This window comes from Balaenoptera borealis, assembly GCF_965194805.1.
Source record: "Balaenoptera borealis genome assembly, chromosome: 14".
In the NCBI taxonomy this organism is placed as follows: domain Eukaryota; kingdom Metazoa; phylum Chordata; class Mammalia; order Artiodactyla; family Balaenopteridae; genus Balaenoptera; species Balaenoptera borealis.
This window is the reverse complement of record NC_138875.1, coordinates 89,532,692-89,547,707: the sequence shown is the minus strand read 5'-3', so window position 1 is coordinate 89,547,707 and position 15,016 is coordinate 89,532,692.

The window sequence follows — 15,016 nt, the reverse complement described above, 5'->3', positions numbered from 1 at the left end:
TTGGGAAGTTTGCTTTGTCAGAAAAAGACAAGCAGGCCTCTCACAGACCCTTTGATCTCACCTCGGAAGAAAGTTATAATCCATCCCCGCGAATCTCCGCAGTTCGGACATGAAAGACCAAGCGGGAAGGAGGATGTGAGGGGCACAGGAAACGCACGTAAAATCGAGCACACGGGCTTTGAACGCGGGCGGGCCCTGGACGCGCGGCATTGTGTAGCCCGTTATCTTCCTCGAGGGTTTTCCTTTTTTATCTTTCTTCAGACGGAGATGTGCAAAGCGGCGGCTTTGCATGGGGGTGGCAGGAAACGCGGGCCGCTTCGTGGGAAGACAGGCAGTGGAGTTACTGCTCAGCCCTTCCCGGGGGGGCTTCATAATACTGGAAAATTCAGGGAAGGGCGTGGGCAGCGGAGGGGTGGGGAAGAGGAAGCACCCTTGCTTTTCCCACTCACCTGGGAAGATCAGACACATCGAAGGACGCCTGGAATTCAGCAGCTACCAGAGCCTCAGACGTCTGGGCCTGGCCCATCTGCTGTGTTCCGGAGTTTCCTGGCGTTTCCTTCTGCTTCAGCCAGAGAGGCCGGCCTTGCGCTGGACCATTCGAGTGGACCCAAGGGGCAGCCATTGCCCTTCAGCCTCTGGATGGCGGCAAAGAATCCTTGTCCAGGGAAGCTGCCTCCTCACGTGTCCCCAACACCACCACCCTAAGCAGGTGACGAACCACCAACATTTGGAGAGTGTTCCCTGCTAGCTCTGCTCGGGACACGGTCAGGCTAAGAACACGAGGTGCCCGAGGAAAACGCGGATCCGAAGCCACTCAGCCAGCCTCTGGAACCTGCAGACAGAGGAGAGAGCATCTTTGCCCAGAGGATGATTGACAGGCCCCTGCAGGTGGGCTGCTGGGCTGGGCACCCGCCCTGCGTCCCGACTCTTTGAGGTGTTCTAGAACTTCGATGCCGAGGGTATCAGCGCTGCTGACCTCAGAGTTCTCGTGAAGGGAGATGGCCCAGCTCTCACCCAGCAGTGACTGCCATCAACCAGGGGGCCCTGCCAGCCGATGCCGGATCCCTCCATCCGACAGCGCCCCGGGTGTCTGACTGCCATGTTTTGTTAGCTTGCTTTAAATATGGGGAATGGCGGTAATGACAACAGGGCTCCTCCCATCTGTGAGCGAGGAGGGCGTGTCTGCAAACTGAGCACCACCAGTGCCTGACTCGTCTCCACAGAATCTGTGGGAGCCACTTCCTTGGGTGCTGGAAGGTGCTGTAGGATTGGCAGGGACTTACCAAACTCAGCTGACACCAGAGGAGACCCAGAACACACCAAGAGCACGCAGGTGATCTATAAGTCCCCATTTCTGAAACATCTGTAACAACTGTGATGCAATGGGAGGCCCAGAAAGTCAAGAGAGAGCTGTGGCTTTCCTCCTGTATTTTCGGGAACGTTCTCCAGCAGTGATCATGAAAACGGCACTTCTCACCTGCAAGGCACCTTTCGATCCGCTGAACAGTGTCACAGCGCCTACGGCCAAGCGGTCCGTCTCCCAGGGTGAGAAATGGGGTTCTCCCTCTTGAAACCACCGTCACCCCATCGCCATCACTTTAAAGGAGTGGACATGTTCCTATTTAGGGATAGAAATCAGGGGCAAAATGACATGAAGTCAGGGATTTGCTTTAAAATATTATATCCCAAATAAGGGAGAAAGGAAGGGGAAGGGGGAGGGAGGGAGGAGAACCAGAGGAAAAGGGATGGATGAAGTTATTGGGATAAAATGGTGATAATGGTTGAATCTAGGGGCAGGGGCCATGGGTTTTGTTATCTTATTCTCACATTTGTCCATGTTGGAATGTTTTATAATTTTCAAAGTCTGGAACAAGGATATTACAGACATATTATCTGTAAATATGACAAACAGGAATTGACCCAGGCGACCAAAGATGGCTCAAATCAGGTAGGGTCATATGGTGGATTATCGTGATTAAAGAAAGTCATTTAGGAAAAAAAAACCCCAGAAAGTCACTTAGACCCACACGTTAGTCCATAGACTGCTCTCTAAGACATGCTACTGAGTCAAAACAAGCATCATATTGATTTATAGGGTGTGATGCCATTCATGTAAAAGTGGGAATCTACCAGGTCATATTCTTGTCCATATATTCATGGAAATCAGTTGAAAAGGGTTTAGAGGAATACCCATGAAACGGGCAAGCATGGTTTCCCATGGGAAAGGGCGGGGTACCACACTGAGGGCGATGGTCCAAGGAGTCACTGGAGGCCCTTCTGGTGTTACTGTTTTCTGAGTAGCTATTATTTACGCCAAAGCTCTGTGCTAAGTGCTTCATGTGTAGGAATTTGTTTAATCTCCACAAGGTCTCTGTGAGGTAACTGCATTTTAATGATGGGAAAGGCAAGAAGAGAGAAGGTAAGTTCTCACCAAGGACCCACACGGCTGCAGGGGCAGAGCCCAGGTCTTGAACCCGGTGGTCCGGCCTTGGGCTGGCGCTCGGCCACACCGCTGTCCTGCCTTTCTTTAGCCACGGTACTGCTTTGATTTTTTAAAAGTATATTGACGTAGCGTTAACATAACTAGTTTGAACAGAATAGGCATGTCTAAACTCTGTAATGCTGAGGTCTGCCAGATACCATCCCCTTCAGCATGCCCTGGGGCCCTGCCAGGCACAGGCCAAGCTTCAGGATCTACATCTTCCCAAATTCTCTTTGTGGGAATCTCGTAGTTTTCCCATCACTTGGCCAACATTTCTTTCCAGCCGCAAATCTGACCGGCGGGGACTAAGGCCCCATCAAGGTGGGCTGTTGGGTTAGCCTGTGTCTCACCAGGTCCGTGGCGTCCCCATTCCTTCCCCCAGAAAGATAAGTTGGCTTCACAGTCTATTGCGGGGCCCGCTGCTTTGGTCTTGTGAGAAGAGCTTCTCATGGAGACCATATCTTTCTGTAGAAAGAGACCAAGGTTTGGGCTGATGGCCGAGGCTCCTGGGCTTTGGTCCCCAGGCCCATCTCCTTCCTTCCTTCCGGAATAGGAAGAGGTTAAGCCTCCGGCATCACTGAAAACAAAGCAAAACCTACCCCTGGCAACAAAGCAAGCTTCCCCCAACACGGCGGCCCCATGTTTCTCCTCTCCCCGCTGTCACTGCCCTGGAAGGTGACGTCCCCTGAGTCTGGCTCGCTGCCCTCCACCTCCACTGGTCCCTTCCCACCCGCCTCTGCTCCCTGCTTTCCCCACTTTACCGTCACCCCGCCCTGCTGCCTCACTCCCTCCTCTTCTCCCCACCTTTCCCTCCCAGGGCCGAGTCCTCCAGGCTCTGCTCTGGCCCGGTTTCCCGCTCTCTGCACACCCCTCCTGGTCCATCTCCTCCACGCCCGTGACTGCAGCCGCCACCCAGCTCTTCCCGACTCCCAGGGCCCCGTCTCCTCGGATCTCCTGCTGTGCGTCTCCCCCTGAATGTGCCACGGGCTCCCCAGGCTAAGGATCCACTGCCTGTGATACAGTTTGCAAGTACTTCCTTCCTGTTCTAGCTTCTCTTTTGTTTGCGGTCACGAGAGTTGTACAGAGTTTTTAATTTGGTCCTATCACTTGTGTGTCTTCTGTGTTTTTTGTTCCCGTTTAAAAACACTTTCCTGGGCCAGTTCTGCTCATTCTTTAAATTTCAGCTCAAATACTCTTTGTTCAGTGAGTAAACAGTCATCACTAACTACTGTCATCTGCGTGACTTCGGTGTGTATGTGAGTATACACACACGTGTACCTGTACACACACAGGATCACACACACATAAACACGCATATGCATGCATATATATTCAATACATACATACACATATAAACACACATGTATACATATATACATGAAACACATGTAAACACATATGTATAATACACCTATAACATATGTATACATATATATATCCATATATACTCACATATAATACATTAAATATATTTTACAGAGGAGAAAACTGATTATATATTAAGTATAACGTATAAAATCACATATACCTAATATATCTGATATATAATCAGTTTTCTCCTCTGTAAAATATAGAGAAAATAGAGCGGATACCAGTTCTGGCCACTTCAGAGTTGTAATGAGAAACAAAGTAGTATGTACAAAAATTCTTCTGCGTGTGTAAATAGCAATATTATACAAAGGCTGGTTAGTATTTATTTCTTTTCTACCAGACTCTTCCAGGCCAACCGTAAACATTTCTTCAAAAGCCAAGATGTTAATTAAGTCCCTACAGGAAATGCAAGTTAAGCTCTGTTTAAACACCCCGGCTCATAATAGTAATAGCTAGCATTGAATAAGCTCCTACTATGTGCCAGAAACTTTACAGTCTCTTTAAATCATTGTTTTTGTTTTGCAAACTAGAAACCTGAGGCCCGAGGCAGCCAGTGCTTTGCCAGGATAAAGAGCGAACTATAGGGCATCTATGCGCTTGAACCCAGGAGGCCCTGTTTCCAAAGGGAGGGCATCTCCCAGGCTGTCATTTGGCTCCAGCTCAATCATTAAATATGGGGCCAGTTTTTCTTTTAAGCTGAGTTTTTAAAGAAGATTATTTTAAATATAAATTTGATTTTATAACCCCTTGGGGGTTCTTCTTTTAAAAAGAAAAAAAAAAGAAGGAAAGAAAAGGCAAACACCTCTTGATTCTAAGTGACGCTATGGGCAGAATTTCATACCACAACTTTTGTAACTCCCACATCCCCTTCATTTTCATTTCAGAAGCTCCCTTTGAATTCATATTAAGCAAAAACACTCACCCTTTGGGTAGCTGGACCACTCTTTTTCTGGCACCTTAAGTACACAGACTCCTACTTCGGATAATGCAGGTCAGCGGGGGGACTTATGCCCCTTCCATGTATCTGGTCATTCCTTACTGATGGGCAGAGTCAGGGATGAGTAGACTGAAAAAGAATGAGGAAAACTTCAGAGAAATAGGGTAGGATTTGGGGTCGTCTTTGTAATACAGTTTCCACCCCTCCGCCCACCCCCATCCCTGTGGTATTTGGGGGGATTGTGTCTTTGGCAGCGAAGATTAAGTGGACTGCCTGCCCCCCACGGAGGGTTTAATTGGCAACAGAGTCAGAACCCACTGATGTGTGCAAAATTCATTATTGTGTTTGGGCTTGGAATGCTTGCATGGGCCAGCCGTTTCTCTCTCTGATTTTCCCACAAGTGCTCAAAAAAGATCTTGTGTCTCTGTGTCACAGTGTCAGGCCCCCAGTGAGGCCAGGTTTATGAGTTATGTTTTTTCAGTAACCTCAAGGGCAGGGAAGAAGGTGGGTAAATCCTCTAGCTTCTGTTATCACTGGATTAGGCAGGAAAACGTGCCAGGGGAGGAGAGGAAAGTCAGAATGCTTAGCAGTGAGACCAGCCCTGCTGATCGGGATTTATGAGAATTCACAGACCAGCTGGGGGATGGGAGAGGACCCAGTGATCTCTGTATGTGGCTCCTTGGAGGGACCCTGAGGAGTGTCCAAGTTACATGTGACCTGGTACAGATGGCACTTGAGAAGCTGGGTTATTCTAATTCCCCAAATTGGCCAAATTCTTCCTAACATGTTGAAAAAAAAACGGGGATGGTACTTTCACGTCAGGCACATGAGTTTAGAGGTTCCTTTCAATTCCTTCTCTGTGAATACAGGGGATGTTTCTTGTTTTTTGACCACCAAAAGACCACTCACCCTTATTTGGGTAATAGCATTTATAGGTTAAGAGAGACCAAACTGCTGTAGCTAACAGAATCCATCACTCAACCTGATAAAGTTTATGTCTTGTTCATGCACAGGGCAGTAGAGATGGGGCACTCCGCTCCATGTGGTCACTCAGGGACCCAGGCTAAGCTCGACTCCACCACCTTTAACCCTCAGCTTCCATGATCACCTTCAGCAGCCACCATTCCAGCGAGCTGATGGGTGGAGAGAGCCTGGCAAGAGCCAGCGAGACATTTCCTGGGCCAGATGGGGTCACCTTTGCTCACATTCTTCTGGCCAGGACGTAGGAATGTGGTTACATCTAGTTATCTAGTTGCAAAGGAGGCTGGGGAATGCCAAACTAGATCTCTGCCCGGAAGGAGGAGGGGAGAATGGACTTCAGAAAGCAGCCTCTTAAGGAATTCTACCCTCAGTGTGCAGTCTTAGTGGGTCTGTACATCAAGTCATCTGGCCTCTTCTAAACAAGGCATGGGCATGTGATCCAAACTTGGCTAAACGGACTTTTCCTTCTTTTCTTTTTTTTTTTTTTTTGTCCAACCAGGTCTTTTGCGCAGCTCAACATACAAGGTGACACCAAGTTAAGACAAGTGAAGTTCCAATTTGGGTGCCTCCCTCTCCCTCCCCTGTATCGTGATCCAGTGGCTGCCAAGGCCAGGAAAGGCTTGGAGTCAGGTGTTTGATCATGGAGAAAGCTGCGATGGTTGGCCCGGCAGGTGGGGAAGGGGACGGTATCACTTCGTCACAATCTGAATGACATCCTCGTCCTCCAACGTATGGTCTTTACCCACTTTTTGAGGATTGTGCTTCACAGAGAGACCCACACACCAGAGTGTATTTAAACTCTTTGATAAGATTTTTGTGAATCTTCGTGCAGAAATCCTCCACCATGGTCCCAGAGTAAGGCAGCACCACTGGGGACGTGTAATCTGGCCAACTAACTGGCCTTTGGGTTTGGTGTAAATGCTCAACTAGTTTCAGACAGTCCCAAATCTTTTCCAACAGGTCATCAAAATTCCAGCGGTGACGGGCAGCAGACTTTTCTCCCATGGGTTTTAAACTGGAGTGACATTTGCCAGGACAGAAAAAAGTATTTTCTTTTTTTGTTTGTTTTTTTAATGAATTTAAGCAGATTAATCCCAGTGGCAACTGATGAGACTTCCAAGCTTTTCCTGCTATGGAGGTCCCTGGAGCTACTTTCTTTTTCCAAGTCTAGTCCTCCAGCCTTCCCATTACTGATGGGAGCTCCCTTGTAGAATTCCAGTAAATGATCCTTTGCTTTAATGAGACAAAGATGTTGCTATAAGCAACAAGCAAAGAATGCTCACTGACATGGGGGCTGAACTCTGAGGAATTTGGATTGACCCAACTTGATAATATGTCATGCCAGCAGAAAACATGCTGGGGAATTCTATCCATATCTGTGTATCATTCTCAAGTACTCCCTGGGTCTTCTTTGGTCTGTTTCATGAGAATAAATCCCAGAAATGGAAATTTGGTGTGGTTGAGTAGAAAGGATCTAGAATTACAAGTCTTAGAATAACTTGGAAAGAAGTCTGTAGGTCGCTCAATTCTACTCTCAGGAATAGACAGAATCTTTGGTTTTAAACATGGATCTTGCAATTATCAAGAGTTATCTAAAGTTGTTTACTAAAGTTGTTTACTTTTTATTTGAAAATGGGATGGCCCAGTCTACCTCCAGTTTTGTGAAGACTGAATGCGATGAAAGATATTAAAGCCTTTTAAAAGCACAAAGGTTACACGTATGTAAGACATTTTTGCTTCGAAGTAAAACCAGTAGGGAACAAATAAGGGTCAGTCAGAACTTGAAATAGTAAAACAAAGCAAAACAAAACAAAAAACTTCAGCCCTGCAGGAGGAAGGCATTCCAGGGCATGTATCTCCTAAATCAAGATGGATGTTGGATGGGAGGTTATCTGCTGGTGGCAGGTGGACCAGATTTGTCCTCAGATATTTGTTTGACTTGCACAGTGCTTGAATTGTTTAAATTGCCATAATTTAAAGACCAGGAAATGTAAAGTAAATGAATTGACTTCCTCCTTTTCTTGAAAAAAATCCAGGATTTTGCTACTTCACATCTTCATCGTCTCACAGTGATTCTTGGCAGGGGCTGGGTAACAGCACCCTCTTTAGGCAGAGCTTTCCTTCCCCCAACGGCAAGCCCAGCCTATACACTCAACAATGTTACCAGGTCAGCCCCAGGAGGCATTTACATTTGCAACCCCTAGTGGGGGTTTGCGGTGTACACACTCAGGGATGATGGCTGAGCCCAGGAGAAGTAGGACCCATTGTGGTCCATGGAGATGTCCACTGAAATCTTCATCCCTGCCTCTCTTCTCACCTCTACCTGACCTCGCACCTGTGCAAGAGGATTATAAACCTCATGTTCAGAATTTCATCATCACTCTAGGCTTCTGCCATCATTCTCTGTCCTGCCAGTTTCTTCCCCCGGGGCCTCCTGGACCCCACTCCCAGAGCAGCAGGACGAGTGCCCAGAGCTGTCTTGGGTTGATGGGAAGAAAGCCACGCAGGTGGGGCGTAAATGTTACCTGGAACCAAATTACTTTTAATGACTTTTGGTAGCTTCCCAGCCCCTCCCGATTCCCACAGCCTGTGAGGCTTAACAGCCTCTGGGGCAGGTAGGTCTCCTACGCTGTAAGCATTAAAGCCACTTGGCTGCTGAAGGCAAAGACTGATGTGATAAGCGTCACCCGGGCTAAACATCAAGGAGGGATGCCCATTGTTCATGGTGGCCCATGGAGGCAGTATTAGGAACAAGGGATGAAAGGAAAGGAAACCTCAGGCTGATAGTCAGGATAATTTTCCCAAGAGTGAAATCAGTTAGCTTCCGAAGACTTGCTTCTCGGCAGCAATATGATTCCACTCCCACTCGGAAGGACATCTGTGAGGAAACAGGGATGTGCCCCTAGCAGACGATGGGGTGGAGGCTCCTGGGTTCTTTGCACCCATTTCTTTAATTATTTAAGTGAATTTTTGAAGCAAAATGCCTTTCTTTCTCTAGATCTGTTGCAACAACTTTGACCTGAATTTGTTTCTGACTCATAAGTTACAAGAGTATGTGCTGTTCCTACATTTGTACTTTCTTGTCAGAGCTGGAAGCTTGAACCAGCAGGTTAAAAAAAGCAGGGCTCCTGGGTCTGAGGTGCCCTGCCCTCCCCTCCCAGCCTCGTGCTGCTCTTCTTCATCTCCTGACCACTGGGTCTGACCTCCAAGAACCTTGGTGTGGACTCTCTTGGCAAAATGCAGTAAATATTTGTCAAGCCCCTACTACGTGCCAGGCCCCCTTCTAACTCACTGGGAAGAGGAGCAGAGAGCATAACACCCTGTTTTCATGGAGGGTCTTGGACTGGAATAATCCAGGGGGCACAATTTCAGAGGACTGGTCAACAATATTCAGTTTCCTCTTCTCCCTCACTAGCAGAAACCCAATTTGTTTGGAGACACCATGTGCCTGAAGAACTCAATTTCCCAGAATCCCTCTGGGCCAGGGATGGTCATGTGACCCATCCTGACCAATGAGATTGAAGCAGATATTAGTGGGTGGGGCTTCCAGGAAAACTCTTCTAAGGGGTGTAGGCTGATCTGGCTCTGCCTGTTGACCTTAACCTTTCACCTTCTGGAATGTGGTTGCAATGCTCAGTCACCTTGCAACCATAAGGGCAAAAGTCACAAATAAGCACAATGGAGCAAAGAGAGAAGAAGAACTTGGTCCCTAGAGCAGTTAGGGTAAGCTGCCTCCAGAATCCTTATAACACTGGAAAAAATAAACTCCTAGTAAGTTAAGTGACAATAATTAGTTCTAATACTTAATTCTCTTCCGTCTATCTGAACCCAACTCTGTGAGAACAAATAATCCAGAAATAATATTTTCAAATAGTGGCTTGCTTTCTGCATTGTATTTTGCTAAGCTGGTTATTGATACCCTGCTGGATAGCAAAACATCTTGCTCTAAAAGCTTCAGCAGAGCTGGGCTTAGCTGGGACCATCCATCAGAGTGTCCAGTGTGGGGATCCCAGGGTAGCTGAGCTGCTGACGTGGCAGCTGGGGGCTCCACAGATGATGCTCCAGGGAATGAAGGCGGTAGCTGCATGGCCTCTGGGGACCCAGCCTCAGGGGTCACTTCTGTTGTACTCCATGGGGTGAAGCAGTGACAAGCCAGCCCGGATCCAAGGGGAAACTACAGAGACTCCCTCTCTCCATGGGAGGGATATCAAAGAATTGTAATTCTTCTAAGACCTCTACATCTTCCAAAGCTTCACAGCCACCTCCTCAAGAAGCCTTCCCTCTCCAACCCACACTTTTACTGATCTCTCTTCATGGTAACTTTAGTCATACATTCTTTCGGCATTTGTTCACACCCTGCCTAATTTTGCTGCATAACTGTCTGGTTTATGAGACAACTTCCTTGGCCGTCCATACAATCAGCTTTTGAGCAAAGATGAAACCTCATGGTTTTATGGTTGTCTTGCCCAAGAGACATCCTTCACCTACGTGTCTGTCATCTTCCCTCATTTTTCTTTGTTTTTCTCCTTTTTCTTTATCTATCTCATTTTTCCTTTATCCCCCTGGAGGCAATATTTATAAGTGATTAGGAACATGGATTTTAGAGTCAAAGAGACTAGCACTTGATTCTTACCAACTGTGTGACCTCAGGCAAATGGCTTGTCTCAGTTTCTTCATTTGAAAAATGGCCATTGTGTTGAGCATTGAGTGACTGAATGCATGGAAACCTCTAAACACTGCAACTGGCATATAAGTGTGTTTGAAAATGGATTATCTGCCGTCATCGACGTCATCGTCACCATCACAATCGTCTGTTTATCTTCGTTTTGCCTCACATAGACCTAGCTCCTCATTAAATAAAACCAGAGGTAGGGGATCCGTTGAGAGTGAGTGTTGCCTGGATCTACATAGTTAAGGGAAAGGGCAGTGGACAAGAAAAGCTTAGAAAACAAACAAGTCTACAGGAAGTCTGGAGACTTTCAAAAACAGTCTATAACAAAGCAAAACAAAAAGTCTGAGTGGATGATAATGTCATCTGGTCAAAGAGGAGAGGAAATTGTCGCTGAGCCTCCGGGAAGTGTGATGTGGTCAGCAGGACAGCATTGGCATTCCAAGGGGCTCCGGGACTGCCTTTATCTGGGAACAGCCGAGACCTTTGCATCTCCTCGTGTTTACAAGACAACTTCTCTCTTCTTTAAGATATGCTTCTCACTGGACATGAATTATAATATGTTTTCAGTTACACATACACAAGCTAGCATTTACATAAGCTCTGGGGGTAAGAGAGATGAGAAGGAATATATCAGACTGTTACTAGTGATTATTTCTCGGGTGAATGGACATCACTTTTATAGTCAGGAACAAAAGCAATAGAGTGATTTTATAGCAGGTCTGCTTTACCGGGGATATGAAGTATTATGAGAGAAAACAAAAAAGTCTCAGAAAAGTCGAGTGGAGCCTTTGAATGGACTCTCGTCTTTTACTTGGCTGACCGTAGGATGCTTTTTTGTTTGTTTGTTTTTAACTTATTTTATTGATGTATAGTTGATCTACAATGTTGTCTTACTAGGACACTGTTTTAAAATGAGAAAAATGGAGTTTATACTGCATTTATGCCATAACACGTGGAGAAGGAATGTTGCTTTACCTATGTCGATTTTAGGCAAATTTTGTCACATTCTGTTAATAAGTAGAATGGTAGTGCATCTTTTAATTTTTTTTTTAAAGCTTGCATATTGTTCCCTAAGAGACCTTGGCTCTGCCACCTCCCGCTTTGTCACCTTGGGCAAGCCACGTAACCTCTCTAAGCCTCAGTGTCCTCATCTGGGAAATGGGCACAATGACAGGACAGAGCTCTAGGGTTATGGGGAGGAATGAACGAGATGCCGCGTGGTACAGCTCTTGTCATATTTCCTGTCCCATAACTTAAGATGCTTGAAACAGTGTGAGAGAGAGAGAGAACACTCTGAAGAAAGGACTTGAATCTTACATTCAGTTTTGCCTAAAACCAGGTCTACCCTGTACTTTATTGGAGAGAATAAGTTTATTTATTTTTTGCTGAAAAGAAGAATATGTGGTACATATACACAATGGAATACTACTCAGCCATGAAAAAGAATGAAATAATGTCATTTGCAGCAACATGGATGGACCTAGAGATTATGATACTAAGTGAAGTAAGTCAGACAGAGAAGGACAAATATCATGTGATATCACTTATATGTGGAATCTAAAGAAAATGATGCAAATGAACTTGTCTACAAAACAGAAACAGACTCACAGACATAGAAAACAAACTTAGAGTTGCCAAAAGAGAAAGGTGGGCAGGGGATAAATTGAGAATTGGGGATTAACAGATACACACTACTATATATAAAATAGATAAAATAGATAACCAACAAGGATCTACTGTACAGCATAGGGAACTATATTCAATATCTTGTAATAACCTATAATGGAAAAGAATACATATATGCACTACATATATTATATATGAATCACTTTGCTGTACACCTGCATCATTATAAGTCAAAATAATACAAAAAATAGTACTTCAATACAAAAAGTTTTTTTAATTTAAATTTGAATTTTAAAAAATAAATAAAAAAAACGGCTCTGCTTTGCCTTCCAAGAACTTCTCCTTCTTATCCATGGGTCAGGACGACTCCCAGAATCTCTCCCTCTAAATCAGCTCCCAATCCTACATCCAGCCCCCCTCACCTCCTCCCTGGACCACAGATTCCTCACTCATACCCCTTCCCCCATCCTTCCTCCATACTCGGTGTTCCACCCAAGACTAGAGCGAGTCTTCCAAAACCACCTGCAAGTCTTGCTCTCCCTGCCCCTCCAGGGGTTCCCACCATGTTCACAACACCGCCGAGGCCCCAGCTGTGCCACGAGCTCCTCTCTGCTCCTGCTGCTGCCCCCACCCTGGTTCTTTAGCCCACAGCTCTGCGCCAACTGCACGTGGGCCTTTGCACAAACGTTACCCACATCACCTCCACTGGAGGCCTTCCCCACCATCCCATCCAGGGCAGCACTCTCAGCCACCGTGGGCACTGCTTCCTTCTGGTCCCTTATTCTTAGTTCTCATTGCTCGTAACAGGTGCACAGCAGTACATCTGAAACTGTCAGCACAGTGCCCTGCAGAAAGTAAGTGTTCATTAATTATCTATCGCTTTCTTTCCAGGGCAGACCTCCATCCCTGTCGGGAAGCATTGCTGGTGACCGTCACGACTCTGCTGACAATCAGAGATCCCTGAGGTCTCCACCGAAAGGTCTGAGATGGAGCTGCGCTCCTGCAGCCCTGAAGGCGCCGTGCCCCACGCTGCAGTGGGACCAGGGCCCGTCTCTCTCACCCAGCACAGCCTGGTGTCTCCTGGACACCACGTGGGCTCCCACATCTTCTGCAGCTGTGACCTGCAGCCGGACCATCTAGGGTCAGATACGGGTCCCAGTGGCCACTCTGAGAAGGAGGACATCCCGCTGCTTTCCACCCCCTCTGAAGTTTTCTCAGGCTGGCCAAGACCCATCTGAATTCAAGGGTCTTGCAGTTCACGACGTGATATTGATGCTAAGTTTGCTCACACAGGCCAGTGTGAATTGGGAAGATGGGAAGAGGTCTTGAAGGAAGGTAAGCTGCAGAACATAATATTCATTAAGCACTTTCTTTCGCTGACGTTAATTTTTTAAATTATTTTTAAAGCTAAATTTGAAGATAGCAAAAATAATATGGTTTTTGACCTTCCTACAAGGAGAAGATGACTTCTCAAGCCATGATTATAATCTGAGCAAAGCTACTGTCAGATTTTAAACTACAGACAGTCACTGGTGTCTACATGTGCCTGCTATTAGTACAAAACTGAAAAATACAGCCAATTGTCTTCATGCTTTCCAAAAGGTGACTACAAAATAATCAAGGTTAATTTGTCCCAGTGCCTGGGACAGGAGAGACACTTAATCCAAATAAACCATTCTTTATACTGCAACATTTACTGTCACTAAACGTGATGTGGAGCAAATTCAGATTCTCTCCTTTATGGGGGGGGGGTGTGGCTTTCATTCATCTCCCAACACTAAGCTGGAGTTTCCATCAAGTCACCACCCAGAAGGCTCTGTCTTGCTCTCAGCTCCATTGACAAGCGTGTGTCTGGGACAGAGTCCGGGGACTCCTGCCTGCTGGAAGTAGGGCAGCGTTTGTCACTGTAGTGGCCAGCCCTGGAAAGCTGGCCTGAGCTCTCCAACATGACCCTGTGCATTGTCATGCTTGAGGCTCTCAGCTGAGTTCTGAGGTTGGCGGGACGTGCGTGAGTTTTTGCTCATTTTAGAGATAAGGGAAATACAATACAGACGGCTTCAGTGGCTTTCCCAGGTCACCCAGCCAGGGAGTTTCAAATCTGGGTTTGAACTCAGAGAGTCTGATTTTCACAGGGCATCTTTTGTGCCAGTTGGGCCAGTAATTCTGTGGAATTATCACTTATTGCACAAACCATATTTTAGACAAAGGCGTGCATGATATCACTATGAGATGTTATGATTCTGGTTGAAAACAGAACTGATTAAGGAAACACTATGTTAACATGAGCCACATGTTAGGATTAGTGTTGAAAGGGTGGCCCTGGATGCAGGCCACCTGGGTTCAAAGCCATGGACTTGCCGTGGACTTGCCGGACCACGGGGTCAAGTTCCTACACCCACAGATGGACCTCTCCCCTTCAGACCTTTGGAAGATGTTGCTTGAGGTGATGCTTCTTGGAGCTGCCACCTTGCAACCCCATCTTGCAAATCTGAGGACAGAAGCCAACACGCCAAGGATGATGCAAAGGACCTGGTGGTTCCTGCTCTGCTGAGATGACCAACCCTGAGTCTGCTTGTGGTCTTTTATAAGGTGAAATAATAAGTATCCAACTACTTATGCCTTTTTGAGTTGGGTGTCCTTTTTCTTGCAGTCAGTTTCCTGTTACCTGTGGAAGTAAGGACATCATGGCCGAGGTTAAGAGCACAGGCTTAGAATTAGACAGACCCGAGTTCAAGTCTTTGCTCTGCTGCTCACTTGCTGTGTGACCTCGGCCATGATACTTAGCCTCTCTGACCTTCAGTGTCTTCATCGGTCTCCAGACAGGCAGGGAACTGGTAGAATTATAGGAGGTACTGGGTGTAAAGCACTTAGCACAGTGCCTACCCCCTAGCCAGCACTCAATACATTTTAGCTATTTTTTTTTAATTAATAGTAATCTTTTATTTAT